The sequence below is a fragment of the Canis lupus genome, chromosome 33 (genome assembly GCF_011100685.1).
Source record: "Canis lupus familiaris isolate Mischka breed German Shepherd chromosome 33, alternate assembly UU_Cfam_GSD_1.0, whole genome shotgun sequence".
NCBI lineage: Eukaryota > Metazoa > Chordata > Mammalia > Carnivora > Canidae > Canis > Canis lupus.
This window is the reverse complement of record NC_049254.1, coordinates 2,231,317-2,246,992: the sequence shown is the minus strand read 5'-3', so window position 1 is coordinate 2,246,992 and position 15,676 is coordinate 2,231,317. Positions and strand designations below refer to the sequence as shown.

Genomic DNA, 15,676 nt, shown 5'->3' with positions numbered 1-15,676 from the left:
AAGAGGAGAAAGCCTTCCAGGGCACGCTCCTCCCACAGCTTCTGGCCGACGGTACCGTAACCGCTGTTGGTTCACTGACAAGGACGCCACAGGCCTCTTCAAGGTGCCTTGGGTTTTACGCATTGATAAGATCACAGGGAGGAACGGGGAACAACAACAACAACAACAAAAAGACTGGGATTTTATTGTTATCATTCTGTCCTTTACGGGTCATCAAGGAACCATGGCCTGTTACTCAGGGAGGTGAAGGCGCTGCTGATGCGGCCACAGACGGTTGACTCTTGGCGAATAATCACACCCATGAGGTGTCCTGGACACGCCTGGGACTATTTTCAAAATTCTCTTTTTAAAATACAATAAATACAGGCAGAGATGAAAGGATCCAGGGTTTCTCTGCTTTTGCAAAACGAAATAGTGACACCCCCCACCCCATTCTTCAACAGCAGACTCCAAAGTGATTTAAGACACGCCGAGGACACAGATGCCCTTGTCCAGTGCTGAAATGAACCAAAGGGACAGTCACATGCGGGGAGGTCACTGCAGTTTCCGGCCAGGAAATAGCAGGGTTGAATTTAAATCCTGCCCCTGTCGTCACCACCGGCTTTCCTGAGAATCAGGTGTCTCCGGGCTTGGCCTTCGGCCGCCGACGGCCGCCGAGCTACAATATCCTACGTCTGTTGGCCTCGCGCCATCGACTTGGAGCACTTGGCTACCCGGAGCCCAGGGCCCCCCCATCCCGTGCTGTGCTCCTTCCTGTCGTGAGCCCTGTGCGGTCCGATGTGAGCAGACAGTCGCTAGCCGTCGGAAGGAAGCGTTAATCCCACAAACAGGGCCCCTGGGGCTCGGGGGCTCGGAGGCGCTGGCCTTGTCCGGGGCTCCTGGTCAGCGCGGCCTCTGCGCGCGCCGCAAGTTCTGTGCCAGCTCCCGGCCCGCACAGGCCACCCTCACCCCCGGCCGAGGGGGCGCGCGGCGCAGTAAACCCTGAACCTTGGAGAGCCTCACAGAAGATGTCCTCCCTCGGTTTTTGGGAGTTTGGGGAATACTGTAAATTCTGTTTTTAACTGACGGTGCCACCCTGTGGGGGAAGCTGGTAACCAAAGGCCCTTGCCCACCGGCCTGGCAGGCAGGCCCTGGGGTCGGCCACCGTCCAGCCCACGCCGGCCCCGCCGCAACCCCGACCCCCTCGGTGACTGCGGCCCACATCGTTTCCTGAGGGGCTGCTGGCAACTTCGGGGGGCGGGGGGTTGTCCCCTTGTTCCGGGGTCACTGCGTCCCCACTCCACAAGGACAAGAACCCCGCGTCTTCACAACATCCCCTGAAAAGTCTGCCGGTGATTCATTTCCTTCAGGAAGAAGAGACAAAGAGCAACAAAGCCAGAGGGACGAACGTGAGGTCGCATCTCAGGCGCTAGGACGTCAACCCCGTTTCATCCCGGAGCTCACTGGCCTCCTCGCCAAATGCATCAGCCTGACGAGCTGCCGAGGACACGCGGCCGAGGGCCCCCCGTGCGGTCACCTTCACACTTAGCAGCACAGGACAATTACAATTTCAAAAAAAACAAAAATTTAGTCACTTACTCTAAAATAGCAAACCCAGTCCTTGTCGTGAGTGTGGCTTAACACAATTTCACGCCCTCCCAGCCTTGCTGAGCCGCCTTCGTCCCCTCTGTCTCTGCACGGGGTGGCTGGGTGATCAGAGCGGCCGCTGCCCACACCCACCAGAGGCCCGGGGGCCGGTGACCTGCTGGGGGTGACCGTCGGGAGGAGCCGGGTCGGGCGGCTGCCCTCGCAGGGGAACCGACACCGCACGTCCCGCCCGGGGCCTACTACGTGCAGCTTCTTGCTCGCAGACTTGACCAGCAGCCTGGTGGTGCCACCGGCATTCGTGCCAGGGACCCCCGCCCCCCACACTAAGGAACCTGAAGGTTTTCCCATCACCGCTGTTGGACTGGGAGTTCCTGAAAAACAAGAAAAACCTTACACAACCTTGAATCTTCCCAAAAATAAATGCATAAATGAATAAATAAAAATTGAAGCACTGTCTTATAAGCATTACCTAGAACTTTAAAAGCAAGAACGGGGAGAGCCACATCCCGGATTGCACTCGCTGGCACATCACGGGGCTAGAACTTTCCAGGTCCAGTGCTGTTAACATTCGAGGCCGCACACTCCGCGTCGTGGGTGGCAGGTGCTGTCCCGAGCATTACAGGATGTGAAGGGCAGCCCTGGCCTCTACCCACCGGACCCCAGCAGCACCTGTCCCGCACATGCCCCGACCAAGTGGCTCCGGACTGTGGCAGACATCCCCCAGGGGACGAAACCGGCTGAGAATCGACACCTTAGAGGTAATTCGTGCTCAGCACAGACCCTCCGAAAGGAACCAAGCGTACAGGAGATTTTTACATCGTGGGCATCTTCTATTCGGCTGAAACCTGTCTGCCTTTCACCCTGTGTTTTGGAATCAAACTAAGCATGTAAAGCAGACAGTTGGAAAACTTGCTCCTCGTAATCACAACCTCTGAAACCCAGGAAACATCCCCAAACTGGGGTCTGACTCACCAGGACACCTGGGCAGGACCCACTGCAGCAGACGGCCTGACCCTGAAGGCCAACCGAGGCCCTTGCCATTTCAAGATGTTGAGGATCTAGCTCTGGAACTAAAATACTTAAGAGATTCCATGTTACAGTTCTGGAGAAACGTTAAGACACTGTGAGACCAATAACAGAAATTTTAACTGAAATCCGTTTTCAAAAGTGGGGAGCAGTGTTGATCGCAAAAACCAATTTTTTTCAGACACATCAGGCCTCAGAATTGGCAAATCTATGACCATATGGAGGACACTGTTCCTCCTTTTTTCTCTCCACTCAACCATCTGTACAGAGGATCCTTTTTTTCCTTTTTTTTTTCCTCCTCTCTACCTTCTTGAGGTTCATCCTTCTCATAGCACAAGGTACACATACCCTCTTTTAAATTTATCAGAACGAACCTAACAGCTCTTCCAGAAGAGTCCTGGGGCTCAGCCAAGAAGGCCCACTGAGGTCGCATCCACCCCTGAGCCTCACAGTGACCGTGGCCACAGACCGAGGCAGGCTGACCGTTTGAGCCACCACAGCTACTCCTGTATCGAAGGCCCAGTGAGCAGGTGAGCAGCGGAAGGAGCCAGAACAAAGCCCGCTGTGACTTGAAGGGAAAAGGAAGGGAACAGCTCCTCGAAGGGCTACGAGTACCATGTGCCACTACAGTTAGAGCCTTCGAGGTTCACATTAAGAAATACTATTTTAGGGATCCCTGGGTGGCCCAGCGGTTTAGTGCCGCCTTCAGCCCAGGGCGTGATCCTGGAGACCCGGGATCAAGTCCCTCGTCGGGCTCCCTGCATGGAGCCTGCTTCTCCCTCTGCCCGTGTCTCTGCCTTTCTGTCTCTCTGTTTCTCATGAATAAATAAGTAAAATCTGAAAAAAAAAAAAAAAAAAAGAAAGAAATACTATTTTAAAGCAGAAGTTACAATGTAACATATCTTGCCATCTGAAAGACGATTATGGGATTAATATCTTTGAGATAAACAGCCGCTCATAGTGACGCGGGACGGTGAGGCTCTCGTCCCAGGGGTTTGCAGATCGAATCCTGTGGACCGAGCGCAGGGAGCAAGGCAGTGAAGTTTAATTAAGCAGGGACGCCGAAAGGCTCTCGGAAGCAGGAGGGGTCCCGCAGGGCTGCCAACACGGGCTCCACCAACATCTTCCCCTAGAACTGACCTGGGAGCCCGTGGCCTTACCACTCCTGCGACGTCTGGGTTAATGTGGCGACCGGTGACAGCATCTCCAACGGCTCACTCCTCCTTGGGGTCTGGTTATCTCTGTTGGTCACAGTGCGACCGCCACAAAAAGACCCCGCCTTGGGCCCAGCAGCCCGGGCCGGGTGGTCTGGTTGGTGCCCTTATCTCTGGCTTCCTTATGCCTCAGCTGTTCTGGGGATTTCTGTGAGCCTCATCACACAGGCCCCTGCCTGCCTCAGCCTACCTTGCCCGGCCTGCTCCTTATCCAACAAGACCCCTCAGATGTCTATCGGTGGGTCGTATACCTGTGGGGTGATCGCCAACATGGATCTTGAGGGGTGGGGAGGAGGGCAGAGACAAAGGAAGTTTCCAGAGGAATTTGTATACGTTAGAGTAGACCTACAGGGTCCTGGCAGTCGGGCTAAGATGGCCTTGAGCCCTCGGCAAAGTGTCAACATCCAGGCTGTTGAGTCCCTAGGGGAGGGTCACTCTGCCTGCTTCCAGGACTCGTCAGTGGGCTACAAGAAGTAAGGAAATCTCATGATGTTTTTTCCCTTTGTTTAATAATATGCGACACTGATTCGGCTCAGCAATGAACCCGGGTCCGAAGTGAAGGACGGTCCTCCTTCAATCCTTCGCGTTATGTGTGTAACTACATATTATTTCCCCACCTTGAGGTTACAGCAAAACCTATAAATGTGAGGCCCTTTCTGAAAGTAAGGCTCTGGCCGAGTGGCCGAACGGCAAAAGGCAGCCCTACCGCCACCACCGCCACCGACTGCTGCCGCCACCGCGACCACCACACACAAGGCTTCTGTCCACCTTGTGGGCCTTTTATTGGATGGGGAAGCTTTCAAAGATACTCACAAAATTAGAAATAGGTTCACGTTCAGATGATGAAATGAAATACAAATAACCCTGCCTACTGTGTATTCAGAAAAGTAAATTCCCCGTTAGGGGGAATTACTTAACAATTTTCCACGAAGGTAAGTGCGCACTGCCTGCCGTGAAGAGCTTCAGGGACTGGGGAAAGGCTAAAGTTAAGCCGAGCCCCCCGGAGGACCGTAGGAGCAGTTGATTTTAAATATGCCAAAAACGTTAGGGTATTATCCTTCTAATAAGATGAGATCAAAGAGGAGTCAACAAACAGAATGGAGAAAATAGATGCTGTGGCTGAGTTCAAAAGTTCAAGAGCGTGTGCCTTCCCGCTTCCCGCCGACTCCGAGCTGGGGCTTGCTGGAATGTTCAAGACATCCGAGAGAGCTCGGAAGGAAGCCAGGGAGGATTTCTTTGATATCTCTGAACATAAAGGCACCCTCCAGCTTCCACGGGGCCGGTGTTTGAAGAGTTTGGGCCGAGTTAGGTCTCTAAGACTCGGTTTGCATCCTCCCTGGAGACAGCAGGGCGCTAAAACCACTGAAGCCAAGTTGTGTCCTGAGCGTCTTAGGAAACCGTGCTGCGATGCTCCCATAGACAAGGGTCCCGAATCGCAGCTCAGAGGGCAGGGACGTGTTTCCCATCAGAGAGGGTCTTTGGTTTGAGTCCCTGGGCCAGGAGCCTGTGCCCCAAAAGAGAAAAAAAATGTTAAAATATGGGGATTGATAGCGAATGTGAAGGTCAAGACCTCTGGAATTTAGGGAGGAAGAAACGTCCCTTCCCGCTCAGCCCGTTGACCTGCACGGCCCTCGGCACGTCTCAACCTGCCGTCTCCTGTGGCCACTGATGGTATTGAGCTTCTCATCTTCCCTGCTCTGAATTTGCTATGAAATAAACACATGACCATTTGGAGAGTTCATAAAGGCTTTAGGCAAAAGTAGGCAGCAGCTATGAAAACGAGTATCTCCTGGGGCGCCGGGGTGGTGCGGCTGGTTGACTGTCCACCTCGGTTTCGGCTCAAGTGGGGATCGCGGAGCCCTGCGATTGAGCCCCACGTTGGGCTCCACGCTCAGCACAGCCGCCAGAGCTCCTCTCTCCCTCTGCCTCTCCCTCCTGTGCTCTCATGCTCTCTCACCGAAATACATACATCTTGAAGAAATAAACTAAAAAAATAAAAAGAATATCTCCTCTTTTGCCTTTACTTTAAAAAAAAAAAAACAAAAAACTTGGACTCATGGAGATCAGTAGAACCACCATAAGTTTTTAAAGCATCAGCTTTTCACAATGTTTGAGGTGATACTGGCTGAAAGAAGCACGTCACTAGCCTCACAACCATAAGATGGCTAAAAAAATCTTCCAAAGTTGCCAAGCTTCTAAGACATGGTTAAATCACAGAATACAGATTAATAATGCATTACCTATTTCTATTACTGGGGTTTAAATGGTTAAAAGTCATTAGGTGTTGCATAATTCAGAGTTGAAATGAAAATTCAAAATTGGATACCTGCTGTACCTGCAAATATATTCCTGCAAGTCCAGAACTGGTTGTGACAACTTGCCAAGGAGTTGGTAAGAAATAACCAAACGGTCGCCCAGGTGGCTCAGTCGGCTCAGCGGCTGCCTTCAGCTCGGTCAGATCCCGGGGCCCTGGGGTCGAGCCCCCATCGAGCTCCGTGCTCTGCAGGGACTCTGCTTCTCCCTCGGCCTCTGCTTCTGTTCTCTGTGTCAAATAAATAAAATCTTTAAAAAAAAAAAAATGAAAGATCAAATGAGTTAAAAACTAACCCTCAGCCATTTAAAAAAAAAAAAAAAAAAAAAGCTTTAGAAAAGCACCCTCGTGCTGCAAGACAAGGAGAACCAAGTAGGTGATTGGCGTTGGCGTCCTTGGGCTGAGGCAAGGCCCGGGGACTGGTGCAGGGCTCGGCGGGCACCCGGACAGGTGACCCGAGGGAACTTCTCCTCCTCTGGAAGCTCCGCCGGTGAAGTCAGGCCATCGCTCCACGTTTGAAAAAACATCCTGGGGAGACTCTTCACTAGGACACAGCCCCCCCCCCCCCCCCCCCCCCCCCCCCCCCCCCCCCCCCCCCCGCTTTCTGAAATCTCCTGTGATGCACAGACCCTTTACCAGAGTCAGCTACGGGAGCCGCTTTGCGGGGCGCTGCAGGGACAGGGGGTCCTGGGCGGGCCGAGCAGCAGGGGACCCCCACCCGCCTCGGGCCACCCGAGGCTGCAGCACCTGCGCCACCCGCCTCGGGCCACCCCGGACCAGGCCACAGCACCCGCCACAGCCCGGTAGGCCGAGGGACCGGGGGCGCTGCATCTCTGCACCGAGAAGTGATTCCCAGAGTCACAAACATCAGGGATTCGGCATCTTGCAGTTTATCTGAATAATGTTCCAGGTTTCCCACCACGTGCCTCGCACACCTTATTCCACTGATCCTGAAAATACCTGTGTGAAATGCGCAAGTAGAGACGCGGCCACCTCCTGTTACAGAGAACTGTTCACCAAGCGCCGGCTTTGATTCGAACTCCCGTGTCGATAAGACATAAATTCAGAACCGTGACTCTGAGGTTTATCTAGATTATGACTCGGTGAGCTGGGGGGAGGTCACGCCGCAAGCAGACGTAAATTCGACACAGGGCCACACGTGTAGAGAATCAGAAAGTATTTCAACGCGTTACCTAAAGCCCGGCCGAAGTAATTCAGTGGTCTTGTGACTTTGGGAAGTTCCTGTGACCTCTGGTCCTGAACAGCTGCCTTGTGAAGCCGGTGGGGTTGGGCTAGATCCTCTGGTGTCTGCCGTCCAGTGAAGTGTTTGCAGATCCAGAGCTGGGGTCAGAAAGACTCCAGGGTGAATTCCTGCTCCGTCACTGCTGTGAGAACTCGAGTGTGTACTGGACTTTTGAGCCTGTTTCCCTACCTTTAAAACAAGGGTAATAATAATAATGCCTATCTCAATTCTCTGGCTGGGAAAATTGGTCACAATCAATAAAATGTTCAGCATAGTGCCTGGCCTCTCCTGAGCATTCATGAGCGTCAACTATTATTATTAACAAGTAAGGCTCTACCTTACGCTGCTAAAGAGCTTTCTTGGATTCACTTATTGGACCAAGCCCTCTAGCTTCTATAGCCGATCTACGCCTACTGAGTCATCATGCAGGGCTGCTTAGTTTTTAATAAATGTCGTTAAGAGCTTACTCCCCCTCTCTCTTCTGTTTTGAAAGAGGAGTGAGCAGATCTGGCCAGAAGGTTAAGGCGGAGACCCAGAAATGCAGAATAAGTGGCTGAATCGAAGCCACAGCTGCTGTGAGTGTCAGAGCTTTACCTACCTCTCCAAAAAGTTTTTGACTTGCAGTAATGTCCTTGGTCCGGGCTGCATCTCGCCAACCCAAGTGATATTTCAAAGGTTGATTTAGACTTGGCTGCTCCAAGCATAGATCACCGCTCTGATCTTGATGACATTTCCAGCCCAGGGCCAAGATTCAACTATTCTTAAAAGTTATAGCCATAAACAAAGCAGAGGTACGTTGCTAAATTAAAACAGGGAAGGAATTATTACCCACACAGAAGTGTATTTTAGTTATTGCACCAAATCAGATCAACCCAGTTGATTTGGTGGTATTTCTCAATAAGATCTGTATTTAGGTATTAGGGGCAAAGTTCAGAAGTGGCCCCCAATGGTCCAGATCATCTCTGACAAAGAGTGTAATTAATACCTCATTTCTCTAATGTGCCCACTAACATCTATGAAGATTCAGAAGAAACACATAGGAATAAATATAAAGACTTAAGACCAATATTCAAATCAAAAGCTGGCTAGAATTTTCACAATATAACAGAGTACGGGACAGAAATGAAAATCACAAGTAGTAAAAATCCCAATGTGGCAGATACGTGTTCCAAAGATGATCACACCAATTTATTCCATCCCATCCATGCTTACACTGCTACAGTGATGCTCTTTCATCAAAAGATGGGGTTGATTTCTCCTTCCCTTGAATATAACCCTCCTTAGGATGTGCTTTTTTTTTTCTTTTTTTCTTTTTTGAGAGAGAGAAAGAGCACATGCATGCACAAGCAGGGGAGGGGAGGAGGGGCAGAGGGAGAATGAGAGAATCTTAAGCAGGTTCCATACCCAGCACAGAGCCCCATGCAGGGCTCAATCCTATGACCCTGAGATCATGACCTGAGCTGAAATCAAGAGTCAGACACCTACCTGACTGAGCCACCCAGGCACCTCTTGTATTTGCTTTTAACAAAATATAAAGGAAAAGATACTGTGTGACTTCTGTGGCTAGACTGCAAAGGTGAATACTGATCGCACCTGGCCATCTTTCTCTCTCATTCTGTACCTCAGCCACGAGGTTGTGAGGAAGCCCAGGCCACCTGCAGAGGCCACTGGGTGATCTTCTGGCCAACAGCACCAGATCAGGTCTACACCAGTAGTCAGAGTGGTCAGCCACCAGATACGTAAATGAGTAGACCTTCTGATGGTTCTAGCCCCCAGACTCTGAAATGCCCAAGCTGAGGCTTAGTGGAGCAAGGATGACCTACCCCAATGGGTTTTGCCCAAATTTCAGAGTTGTAAACACAGTAAATGACATTAAGAAATTCAATTTGGTGGTGGCTTGTTACACACTGGTAGATTACTTACTAGAAGACCCTGACACATGTTTTGCCACACTAAAGAGAGGGATCCTACTGTTCTTATTTTGGAATCTCAGATTCTATGTTCTCTCACTACTGGTCCCATTGTTCAAATGAACAAGTTCAACTGGAAAATTGGACTGTTCTCCCTCTATTGGCATAGTTACTGTGTTTAGAGTTTTTCAGAATATTAAAACAAAAGCAATGTAAAAACCATTTACTAATAATTACTGAGTGATTATGATTAACTAGCCATGGTGTTAATTTGTGTGATTGAGTGATTTTTGCCTGAAATTTCTCATTTAACACCCTCAATAAACCTATGAAGTGTTTAAAATCAGTATGCGTAACCACATAGAAATTTAAAACTATTCTCCTAAATTCCTGTATCAATGAGAAAATTTTTTAAATTGCTGGGAGCCCCTTGGAAAATAGTGATAAAGAGAATATGGTAAAATGAAATAATATGTCAAAATTTATGGGATGTGGCCAAAGCTGTACTCAGAGAACCAGAGTAAAATGTACCCAGAGTAAAATTAATAGATTTAAGTGTTTTCACTGTAAACAAACAAAGAATAAAAATAAATCAACCAAGTACTCAATTCAGTGATTTATGAAATCAGTGTAAGGAAACTGGAATGGGTTATCATCCTGGTTAAAGCATAGATTAAACAAAATAGAAAGACTTGATATATTAAAAAATACATGATACAAATAGGAACAGTGTATCATGAAAAAAACAAAAGCTGCAAATATTGAGTGTACCAGTCAGGATAGGCTAAGTGTTAGGAAAACAAAACAAAATACAACAAAAACAAAAACAAAAAACAACCCAAACCTCAAAGTTTCAGTCATTTGATAAAAGCTTATCGATTGCTTATGCCATAATCTAATGAGATGGTGATGGGGATTGAAGGGGTTTTGCTTCACAAACTTGGTTCCTTCCTTTGTATGATGGAACACAGACCCTTGAACACATAAACTCCAAGGATGCCTCAAATATGAAGAGAGTGAATAATTGTTCACGGGTGATTTTTATGGTCTAGACCTGGAAGCTTGACTTAATACTTCTGTCCACATTGCTTTCACCAGAAGCCAGTCAGATAGCTTTAACTATCAAAGTTGACCAGGAAACTTAGTCCATCAACATGCCCAACAGAAGAAGAAATGGGTTTGATGAACATACACCATTGTCTCCACCACCAATCCTTCGCTGTGGTCAAGAAGTATCCATTTTGTTTTTCATCCCATAATGTAAAATCCGCTCTTCCACTCCCAAGGGAAACTCAAGGTCCTACACTTGCATCGCAATCCATTGAAAGTTTAAGAACTTCTGATGATGCAAAGTCCTTTTGAACTTGCCTCCTATTGCTTCTCATGGTCTGCTAAACCAAAAAGATAAATTACTGGCCTCACCTCTGACACTGACTGCACAATGCCGGAGCAAGGACAATATAACTGCGGTAAACATTCCCACTCAGAAACGAGAAGAGTGGAAATCACACAGCAGTATTGATACGCAGCAATTCTGAAGTCCCACGGGCCAAATATTACAAACCTGATTGTGTTCTTTCAGGGAAAAAACAAACAAACAAACCATCTCCACTGATCGTTCTTTGGATCCCTGGCTGGCTAAATCAGGGGAAATGATTCTTCATGTCAAAATACTCCACGACCATATTTAAAATAAATGTTGGTTATTCTACTCACTCTGGAGGCAGAAAATCTTTGGAAACCCACTTTCTGCTCATTGAAGGTTGACGTTCCAACACCTAATTTAAAGTTTAGAAAGAGAGTTTTAGTCCCAGCTTACTGCTTATTTAGGCTTCTAAATTATTTGTTAACAATTGGTATGTTACCATCTTACCAACTGGTATCATGGGCACCAAACATACCTCAAGGCCCTTCATGGACAAAGGTCCCAAATCCAGTGTATTTATTTGCCTTTTTTTTTTTTTTTTTTTTTGCCAATGGGTCACTCCAACCTTAATGGATGCTTTCTCTGAGTCTATTGAGCTTGACTAGGGGACTATTTTCAATAGCCTTCTTTGGCTCACAAGCTTTCTCAGTCACATATGGCATCAAATCTTATATCCGGTTGTTTCAGAGCTAGAAACAGTCAACTTTTCCAACTCTTCAAGGATCTTTTTTCTAGACTTTCTCTATTTCCATTCATTTATGCTTACAAGTTGGCCAATTTTTTCCTGCGGTCACTTTATCATTGTCAACAGTAATTAATATGAGCCAAAATACACCAATCATTTTATTCTTTTAATTCACTTCCCTTAGGCCTGTCAGCTGAGCAGGCATATGGTCTGCCTCCCAAGATGGCAAGTTATAGTCTTACCACATGTGCTGTTAGTACTTTATATGAATTGCCATATTTCCAACCTCCAGTATCTGTTTCTTGGAATTCCATCACCCAAATGCTAAACCACTGCCATGTATTTTAGATTTTATGATAGCCACAGCCCACTTATGAATAAATTAAAGTAGGTAGTTGCTTGGCGGGGGGGGGGGGGGGGGACAAAAAACAAAACAGACAAAGCTCCAAATCTCAGAGGCTTAATATAGCGTACTCCAAACAGATTGACAACACAGTTTCTGCTGCATGCAGTCATTCAGCAAAGGCACCTTGTTTTAGTTCCCCTCTCTCCAACGCATGTGTTCACAGTCTAGCATCAATCAGCCAGCTGTGAGAGAAGGACAGAGAGAATGAGCACGAGCTTAGAGAATACACATCTGCTCTTCATTGGCTTACACTGAAATGGGTGCAGTAGTTTTGCTTAAATTCTCTCAGCTGGAACTAGTCTTACTGTCCCATCTAAATGTGAAGATCTGTGAAGTACAGTCCAGTTGTGCAGCCAGGCAGAGGAAGTAGATTTGGTAAACTTCTGACCAATATTTCCATGTGGAGAAAACACATATATCTGCTGCTCCTACAGAGCATGCAGTTCTAGATGGGAAAGATAAGATAAGGCAAGGAAATGGTTCTCCTCAAAAATAGGGTAGGAATTCTTCCCAGCAACAAATATTTGTGGAACAGATATTTAAGACTGTGATCTGAACAACTGGAATAATTGGATTTAAATAAGGCCCTGATACCTAGTGGGAGAAACAGTGGACAAAACTGCTCTCTCTGGAAGAATGGGAACTAGAAAGAGAAACTCAAGCTCCAAAAGATTAGACCACCATAGACAAAGTAGACCACAGTAATTCTGTTTCAATTTGAGGCCTGTATGTTTTTAATGAGGCTTATTTATTACCACTTATAACACTCCTAAGATCAAGACTGGTTCCAAAGTATGCAGAACAGCTAAGCCTATACACGGTGGTTACCCTGACAAATTTGGATAGATGTAGAGAGAGAAACCAAAGCACTACACTAGTGAGTCTGAAAAAAAAAAAAAAATCAGAGACAATGTGAGAGGGAAGAGAAGATCTATGGAAGATGGCACTTAATTTTTTCTAGTCTTTATTTATTTATTTATTTTGAAGATTTACCAATGCTGAAGACTCAAAGGTGCTACAATACATTCAAATACATTACTGTCCTCAGGGGACAGCTTACATTCAACCATAAGGCACAGGCTGATGGAAGAAACAGGACACAATCAAATGGAATCAACCCATTTCTTCATTTCCCTGTTGGTTTCCTTCTATGATCATTTCATTCAAATGAGTCTCTGAAGTTTTGACAAGAACATCAAAGATCATTAGGCAGTGTCACGTTTTAAAGGGCACTAACTTTTATTTGGGGAGATACTATACTACACATAAAATAACTTTTAATGTTTTGAATCCCCAGTTCAGCTCCCTGTAGAATGGATACTTGCTTCTACTTGGGCTCCCAGGCTTTTCACCATTAACACTTGTTCTACTAATTAGAAAAAGGATGCGCATCAAAAATAATAACTTGAAGTACACAGGTCTATTTTATTCTGTATTTTGTGAGTGATATTACATATGTTGCAGCTTGCAATAATCTTGTAATCTATTCTGCATCAGTAAATAGTGATTTATTTTTCTGAAGCTTTAAGATGATTCATTTTGCTAGTAGTCTAAGCACCCATTAGTTAATTTAGCAAATAGCTTTGCTGCTGACCTCAGTAGATATTTTTGGTAAAGCTTTATATAGCATTTATAGGTCACAAAAATGCCAACAGTGTTCATTATGGTCATTTTCCAAACTACCTGACAGGAAAATGTTTTCCCTCAACTCATTTGTATGTATATCTCTTAATTAATGTTTCACCTCACGCCAAATTATAGTGAAATTCTTGTCACTTTCCATGCAGCATGACATTTACACAAATATCTACTGAATTTATCATGAGCAATGCACACAGAATTTGTATCCTGTGGCTTGAAGGCAAACAACCCATAAACCTGGATCCAAATACCTGCAGACTGAAAACATAGGGAAATTACAAAAGTGAGAATCTGAAAAAGTGCCTTCTTTGCCATTCCCGAAGGCATCATGACTACTAATTGAGGTCAACAAATATACCGTCTAAAACCAGTAAAGAGTAAACTCTTTTAGGAATATTTTTAGAAATTGATTTTTTTTTTGTATAAGAAATTTTCCTCATCTGAAAAATAGGTGGACTATTTTTTTTTGTCCAATCAGTAAAGGTATTTGAAAGACTCCTAGAGGCTTAGAAATGGAGAGGCCGCATCAAAGTCCATAATGGAAGATGTCCTGTCTGGAGATGAAGGGTCTTTCAGTGATGCCATCTAATTGTTGGGAGAATAAACATGAATAGGGAACATAAAAGACTTCAATAAACAGGAGTCTAAAATTTTAGATCCAAACTACTTTCTGAGTTAGGAACAACAACAACATGCTTTCTGTCATGAGGTTAATTTACTCACGATGCCTCTAATGTAAAAGCTTTATTTAACGTCTTAACTACGGCAGAAGCACAGGGTATAGGGTTTCAGAGCACAGGCTCTGGAGCTAGGTCATTGGGTTCTTGGTTCTTCCCTAACTCGCTATGGTACTTTGGGCAAATGATCTAACCTCTCTGTTGCTTCGATTTCTTCACTTAGGAAGGAGAGGAGGACTCATAACAGTAATGACCTCATGAGTTTTTATTAAGATAAAGCAGGTTAGAATGATGTCTGGGGCCCATAGTAAACACTCAATAAAAGTTAGCTACTACCAGCGTTCCTAACTTACAACAAGGTAACATCAGAGATACAAGGTGATTTCCGGGGTGCACAGCTGCCTACTGGCTACCACAGTCCCCTGAAGTCCAGATCCCATTTCCTTGGTAGCTTTCCCCTGAAACTGCTCATACAAATTGAAATAAAAACAGTCTGGATTTCAGTAATATTATTAATTTTCAATTCCATGCATATTCAAACTGCTATTGGCCAGTTGTACTCTGCAAGTAAATTGTAGCAATTCCCCAACTCACAAAATTTTTTCCCAGCCTTCTTTTCCTTAACCTGAAAGTGTCTGAAAACTTTTTCTTTAATTGAAATACAATCAATTAGAAGTAGATGAGGGTCCAGATCACATTTTCCCTGGATACCTTGCCAAGGAGCAGCACTTACTCGGAGAGGGACTAAACCTCAAAGACCAAGCTAAATGAGCTACCTTTTGTGGCCCAATCTTAAATTACTGGATGACACGTTAAGGATTAAAACTCCAAACTCTACAACGTGGCATCACACGCAAATGAAAACAAACAAGATACTAATAGACCATTTATCCTGAAAATATCTGACCCCAAAATGTCTGACTAAAGACGCCATATAGTTAAGTAAGCATAGAAAAAAAAAATCATGTAAAAATGAGGGATTTGGCTCCTACTTTTGGCTCTACCTCCAACCAGCTTTCTGTTAAAAAAAAAAAAAAAAAAAAAAGGTTGGAATAAATGATATTTAGGTCTTTAAACATTTAAGATTCTAGCATGATTGTGGGTTGTTTTTGTTGTTTTTTAGGAATATGTTTAAAGACTTTATGTTGCCATTTGGTGATCTCACTTATCTTTCTCAAATATTTTAAATGTAATGGTTTTCTTTATGAAAGGAAAAAAAAATGTATGACTCTCCAAGCAGGAATTAGTTTGAAAATAATCGTCTAATAAAACAAACTATTATGCAGAATTCTCATTAGCTGAGGTTTTCACATAGGAAAACCTACCTAAAGAGAAAATTTAATTTTGCTGATAAAATTAGATCAATTCATCAATTAGCTATGCAATGGATATGATTCATACATGAGGGAATATCAGCTACATGATCCTAAAGAATATTTTTTAAGCAAGAGGTCCTGCTAGATTTCCTTAGCATGTCATTGTTAAACGTTTTAAAATTTATTTCATGTCTTGATAATGTCAGTGAAATATTTGCCATTTATCAAAATTAT

At 45.4% G+C, this 15,676-nt stretch overlaps 1 long non-coding RNA gene across 1 annotated transcript; it reads right to left on the bottom strand.

Moving 5' to 3' along the window:
* Window positions 1–4,353: 4,353 nt before the first annotated feature.
* On the bottom strand, window positions 4,354–11,075 carry LOC111093798. Its single transcript, XR_005383025.1, has 3 exons — window positions 11,008–11,075; window positions 6,163–6,369; window positions 4,354–5,331 (listed from the first exon to the last, which is right to left on the bottom strand). It is a non-coding gene; the product is annotated as an uncharacterized LOC111093798 (long non-coding RNA).
* Between the last annotated feature and the right edge of the window lie 4,601 nt (window positions 11,076–15,676).